Genomic DNA, 7368 nt, shown 5'->3' with positions numbered 1-7368 from the left:
ATAATTTTTACATCTGGGTACTCTTCTGGGAAGCCTCTCACTATGCTTTTGGAATTAAAGTATTACTGTAAGTGCTTTTAAGATTACTCATAATACAAACATTTCAGTTGTGCAAACCCATGAATATTCATTCACATGAAGTTGAGCTTTTGGTAGATTCAGCTCCTGATTAAGGTGTTGGACAAAAGATATTCTTTAGGATACTTTGCATGTGTACTCAGGGGCTAAACAATTACTTGCATTGTTGCTGTAGTTGCAAATATTAATTTCAATGCATATGGGAAATTGTTTTCTTCAAAACAAAACCAGAAGTGATTAGGATTTTGTGGTTATATGTTTGTAATATGCTGGTAGAAAGAGCTGGAAAATGTTTTGGTGGTTGATCATTGCCTGTGTCCCTTTAAGGGGAAACAGTGGAGAACATGTAGTCCAGTCTGAACCTGCAGAGCATCTAATGGGATTATGGTGCTGTACAGCAGAGTGTGTTCTGTTTAACTTAATAAAAATGCTCCTTGCAAGCAGAGATATTGTGAACCTACCAGACAAGAAGGAGACTCCTTTACCCAGGTGCTGCTCAGGCATTAGAACAGGCAACATCTTCAGCTTCAACATGAATTACTCCCAGCCCAGCCTGCACATCCTCTGTGCTGGCCTGAAGAGCACCCAGCCATGAAGAGCTCTGGGGGATCCTGAGGGGGGTTTGAGCTTTTGGGGCCTCTCCCACTGCTCCCCAGTGCCTGGGCAGCAGCAAACTGGGCACTGCAGCCTGGCTCTGCTCCAGCTCTGCCCTGGAGTGCCACACAGGAGGGAGGGCTGGCTCCAAAGTGAATGATTGGCGCAATTTGCTGGCAGGGATCACAGCAGAGGTGTGGAAAAACATCCCTCTCCTTGTGCACCAGGGTGCTGACAACAAAGAAGGGAATTTAGGGGAGCATCCCAAGGGAAATAAGGGCAGGCTAAGTGTTATTTTTATTACAGACACATTAGAGTGATCAGAAAAGGTGGTCACAGTGCAAGAGGCATTTTCTGTCTTCTCTCAATTCTCTATTACTGAGGGCATTAATCCAAAACCAAAACAACCCCTCCTTACCAAAGTCTTACTTATGTTGTTCATTCTCCTTCCCTGCTGCAGTCTGTGATCCTTCAGCTGGCTGGCATGCTTCAGTTGATATTTAAAACATCATCAGATGGTAGCTGGGGATAGTTAATACCCACAGATGTATTTTTAAAGCATCATCATCAGATGGTATTCACAGAGAGTTAACACCCATGGATATATTTTCTGTGCATAGGTTTCCCAGCCCAGGGACTGCCTTCCTTATTACACATCACCTAAATACAGAAATCTTCACCTGTAAAAGGATCCCATGGTATTGTGAAGTCAGAGCTTCTGAGCACTCTCCTGTGCAGTCATGCACTATGTTTAACATCCCTAAAATTTCTGGGAAATAGGCAGAGGGTCCCCCCCATTCAAAAAAGGGAGAAAAATCCTTTTAATGCTGAAAAACATAAAGATAAGCAGTGGGCAAGGACAAGTGGTGCCCAGGGAAATAATCACCCAAACTCAGGAAGCAAGAAGCTTGAAGGAAACAGAAAATTGAGCTTGGACAATTTTCCAACTCATTAACTGTTGAAATGGAGCAAATTCTACATCTGGACCTGCCTTCATTAAATTGCAGGGTTGAGTCACATTGACATCTTACTGCCTAAGCCCATGGCTCTCTAACCAGAACAGGGAGCCAGTCCATCAGCAGGCAGTGTCCAGCAGAGCTGTCCCATCCACACAGACCCCTCAAACAGCTCCAGGTTTCCCATCCAAGATTTGTCACCCTCTCTGCTGCTCAAAGGCACAGCAGCCCACGTTACCTCCTTCCCTGAAATCCTGGAGGTAACACAAACCTCTAACAGACCCTGGAATTGCTGCTGCTCCTGCTCTTTGATCCCACCAAGATGCCCTGGAAATGCTGCGCTGTGGCAGTGCAGGGGCATGAGGAGCATCTCCCACAGGACAGCTTGAGCACTGAGCAGCACATTCTGTGATTCTGACAGCTCAAAAACTTTGTGGCCCGGAGGGCCCAACAAAAAACATTGAAAAATAGATAACACACATTTAGTCCCCCTCAGTACATTTTTAGGCTCCTACTTTCCAGCTGGGACAGACAGGATTTGAGCTGCAAGGAGCTGAGATCAAGCTTAGCAGGATGCCCACACATTTCAGCATCCCACACACTTAATACCCATGATTGTTACAACAGAGCAACTAGTCTGTAATTAGAACAGACATTGCCAGAGCTCCTTTGTATTACTTATGAGTCATGCTGCTAAAATATTCTTTATTCATTATCCAAGACCTTTTCATTTCAGTGCCAGCCATTACCATGTTTCAGGCTACACAAGACTCTGCCAGACTTGTCAAAGCCAAGTGCATTCTGATAGGGATCTTCATATTTAATCTGACAAAGAGGTACTTTACAAAAGAGAGAGATCAAAAAGGTTCAAGTCTGCCCAAAAAAAACAAACAAACAAAACAAAACCAAACCAAAACAATCCAAAACACAACAACAACAAAAAAATCAGAGAAAAAGAAACAAAACAACCAACCTAACAACATCAACAACAACAAAAAAAACCAACAAAAAACCCCAAAAAACCATCTCTCAAAGTAAGGGATTTTCTCCTTTTTGCTTCTCCAGGCACACATCACAGCTAGAAGAACCATTTTAAAACTTGTCTTAAATTGTTCTGTCAGTTAATTACATATTTGTATTTTAATGTCTTTCTAGTCAACCAGAGAGGAAAAAGGCTCATGAAGAACTCAAACTGAATAGAAAACCTTTTTTTCTTCTTTAATATAGTGTATGGAACAGAAAGGGACAAATAGAGCTGAAATGTATTAAGACAAGGAAATAAAAATAATATCAGAAAATTCCTTTGGGCAGATTCTGTTCCAGTATTTACCAAGATTCATTTTTTTATTCCCTGTGTTATTAAATCACTGGGTTGGAAAGTCCTTGAGTCATTTTAAACCACTGTCTCATTGATTTCTTATTCCTAGAGCATCCTTAATACAGGAGCATCATTAGAGTTGATGACAACCATCCCTCCATTTCCCTCAGCAGTGGGATAATTGTCTAAATGTTCTTTCTGCTGAAGAAGAACACTGGCAGATTAATTCAGGCCCCAATAACAGGTTTGTAAATAAATGGTTAGGTTAAAAAAAATGTTAATTTGACAACCGAAAAGTTTCTATAAAAAAGCCACAGCAGGAAATGAGTCCCTCATCTTCTCTCCTTTCATGCAGCCACACAGATGCAGGTAGCAAGCAGGGATGCAGCATGGCAGGAGAACATCCCACTGCACAGCTGGGGCCTTGGGTGTTCAACTGCTGCTCCTTTAGAAATCCTATTTTTGGTATTTTAGATTGCACCTGTTATCCTTCCTGCTGGCACACAGGCTGCAGACAGAGGTGCCTCCCCTGAGTCTCAAGGGAATGATGTTTCTCTATTCAATTAATATCACAATGCCCTGTTCTGCATTTCTAAAATATTTTAAAGTTTTCTTGAATTCTTTTCAGATTTATCTCTTTAGTTTAAAGACTTATTATCAAGAAGTGGAATTCATTGCTTTATATTTTGGAAAGCACACTCTCAAATGTTCCTCCTTCTTAAGTTGAAAGAGTGGCTTCAATCTGAAGTTCCCTGAATTGTATTTCAAGGAGCATTCAACCTTTGCCCTGCACAGAAAATCAGAAATCTCTGCACCTCCCTGCTTGGTATTTCTTGGCTAATGTACTTTAACATTTTTCTTCTGCTTCTGTTTTCTATTCCTAATTTACTTATATTTCTCTTTAGCCTTTGGAAAACTGCTGTATCTACATTTCAAAGAGCAGCTTCTTTCCCTCCCAGATCTGCACATGAGCTGGAGCATTTTGCCTGAGCCATGCAAGCATCAGGAAAAGGGGAAGGAAAAGGAAAAGGAAAAGGAAAAGGAAAAGGAAAAGGAAAAGGAAAAGGAAAAGGAAAAGGAAAAGGAAAAGGAAAAGGAAAAGGAAAAGGAAAAGGAAAAGGAAAAAGGCCAGCCTTGGTATCTGGTGCTGCAATGCTGAGATGTGTAACAGGTGACTGATCTTAGTGGTGCCTGAGACAGACCTGTCAGGTGTTTTGTGTCACAGGAAATCAAACTGGAGTCAAACATTTTTATTGAACTATTCAGTTTAGCCATCTAATTATTTCCCAGTTAGGAAGGACATGACAGAAGTAAAGTAGACAAGAAGATATCAAGAAAGAAAACTTCCAAATCATTTAACTAGAAATAAAACAAAAATTGTATTTTTAGGCTGAAGCAATTTTTTTTTCCCCCGGTGACATCCATATCCTTCCTTTCAATAAAATCCCTGGGTACACCCATTTCTGAAAGCACAGAGAATGTATTTACTGCCTTCCAGGAGGAACCATGTTCCAGGAGGAACCATGGTCCAGGAGGAGCTTTGTGGCAGCATTTCCTGCAAGAATTACAGGCCTGGAAAAACACACCCACATCTCTGTGGGGAATGGCACCAGCTCCTTCTCCCAGCCCAAACCCAGCAGCATTTCTCACCTGATGCCATGCTGGGAGCACACAGAGGGGGATTCTTCACTTTTGGGAATGTGGTGCACTGGCACAGCAGGGAGGGACAGGACCAAAACACCTGGGATGAACCCCCAGACAGGCAGAACAAGAAATGCTGGCTTTACTCAGCCTTTTTTCCTCTCCCTTGTCCTAATATTTTTGGTAGGACTAAAAGCACGTGGCTGAAGACCCAGTGGTCAGTTTAGGGCTTGAGCAAATAAAGGTAGGTAACTAAAAAGTAAATCTATAGGAATGAGCAGTGCTGCTGTTTCCAAGTCATGGCTGAAGGAGTTTAAAATAATGGAAACTAACACAAAACTACGTCTGAGAGTCAGTATAAGCACTAACAGGCACTAAATTGTAAATTTCTTCATTAACTCATCTTTCTACTGAAGAAATGAGGTTTCAGAGGGAATTCAGGAATCATTTCTTCCACATGAAAAATTTGTGCACTTAATTTGTTGCAGTAAACTGCTGCTTTGAATGCTGAGGAAGTCTGTGTTAGGCAGATGATGAAACAACATCTGCCTTAACTGCTTTTTTCCCCCCATTTAACTAGTAAAATATTTCCATTTCAGTCATGAGATAAAAAGCACAGTGGAGAAAATCACAGGAGAAAAAAATTCCCAGTTTTCTAAGCAGGGCTTTAGAGGGAAATAGCTGATATCACCAGACTCAGCACAAAAGAAAATAATGGAGAATTCTTTTACAAAAGGTTTACAATGAACAAAGAGAGTTAAAGCATTTTGGAGGGGCCTGCAGCACACAAGTGGGACTTGTAGATAGAGAGATACATCTCTTTCATTATCAGAACTCTTAGACTTTGATCTAAAAACAAACAATGACAATGGAAGGATTTACAGAGTCTGAAATCTGAGTCTGGTTTCCATAGATTTCCAGTTATTCAGGAGAAGGTAATTGGAATCTACAGCCCCATAGCTGTGCCTGACACTGGCTCTGTGTCATCTGTAGATTATCTGTACATCTGTACCATCTGTAGAGGATCTGTATATCTGTACCACCCTTAGATGGTAACATCTACCCCACTGACACTCCCTCCAGGGACACACCAGCAAGAAGCAGCACAGATGTGACAGTGTCACTGCAGGACAGTGGGAGCTCACTCATTCCACTGCTGGTTCAGCTCTGGAAGTGTTAAAGACCTTGACCTTTTCTTCTTTAAACAGTGTCCTAGATACTGGGTTTTAGCGCAGCTTACTTCATGTAAAATATGCCCTTTTAAAAAAACAAATTCTGACTAAAATATTATTCAAAGCTTTTTCCAAATGCTTGTTCTTTTTCACTCCCTCCAAGCATTCAGTTCTCATATATTACAGCCAACACCTTACTGCATATAAAATTCCATCATTGAATTTGAAGTGAAATCAGAAGAGCATAAATTGCTCAAAGCCTTCAGAGGCCCCAGCCCCATCTAGACCAGAAATGCATTCAAAGATTCAGCCTCTGGATTAATCCCACGGCTCAGCAGAAGGATCTAAGCTTCAAACTGAAGAGGTTTGTAATAGCCGGGTCAGTGAGCCCAGAAATCCTTGTGGTCAGCAGTGGGATCTCCTCACAGGGTTTTTGCTGCAGGGTTTTTGCTGCAGTCCCCTTCCCTGCAGTAGGTGCAGTGTCCAGTGTGTAGCTGTCCCACTGCAGACCAAAATTACCAGGAATGACTGAATTACTGGGCCAACACTTTTAGAGCTGAGAAAATGGATGACTGCAAATCTGATTTCTTTTTCTTGCAGTATTTTGGCAGAGTTCTTAGCACAGAAAAAGCATCATTCCCAAAAGTGATCAGAAGGAGCAATTGCTATCCATCACTTGTCCTTCATGGTTAGCACAATATTTTTGGGCTTCATCACAGAGTGGCAACCTCTCTTGACTCTGCAGATGTTGTTTAGATCTTCTCCCTGGTGCCTGTAACACAAGGAACTGGAGAACCAGCACTTCCAAATGTTCACATATTAGAGATGTAATACAGAGGAACAGCAAATGTTAATGTGAGGGAGCCCAGAGTGGGTCCCCTGTTCTTCTGGGGAGTTTCCAGAGCCTTTCTCTACCCTTCAGTGTTTTTCCTTGCTGGGTGATGATGTCTCAGCTTTGTGATGTTCTCTAGAAGAAGGAAGGAGACATTGACATCAGACAAAGCAGGGGACAGGTTTGTAGCTTCATCTGCTTTAGCAGCTCCAAATATCACCAGGAGGAAACATGAAGGGAGAAGTCTGTAAGCCTATAAATGGTCAAACAAAGCAGGAAGCTGCCATTTGTAAGAATTTTTTGCTGCAAGTAGAAAAATGCTGTTAATAACTGAACACACCCATCTGATCACTATTTATAATTTCAAGACACCATCCTGGTTATACCCTGCACAATCTGCTCAGCAGACATCTCAAAGCAGCCAGGAGAAATTGGAACTTGCCAATTCATTTACCAGTGGGCTACAACCTTTGCTGTGTCCAAATTGAATCCACCCATCAGAGTTGCTGGAGTTACAGGAAGCACAAGGTAGTGTCAGGGAAGAAATTATGTCCCTAGGAAAAAGTTACAGGAGTGATCTTGCTGGAAACAGCTGAGCAGCAGGGATAATAAGAGTTCTAGCCCATGAAATGTCAGCAGGTTTAGCAGGGACTCTTGGACCAATGCTGGGACAGCTCAGCCCCCTCTTGCCATTTAAGTGTTATCACAACAATTCCTGGAAGTTTCTAAATTGAAAAAAAATAATTAGCAGTGCATAGACATTAATCATAGGCTTGT

This window comes from Melospiza melodia, chromosome 16 (assembly GCF_035770615.1).
Source record: "Melospiza melodia melodia isolate bMelMel2 chromosome 16, bMelMel2.pri, whole genome shotgun sequence".
In the NCBI taxonomy this organism is placed as follows: Eukaryota; Metazoa; Chordata; class Aves; order Passeriformes; family Passerellidae; genus Melospiza; species Melospiza melodia.
The sequence above is the reverse complement of the archived record's forward strand: the minus strand, read 5'-3'. Positions refer to the sequence as shown.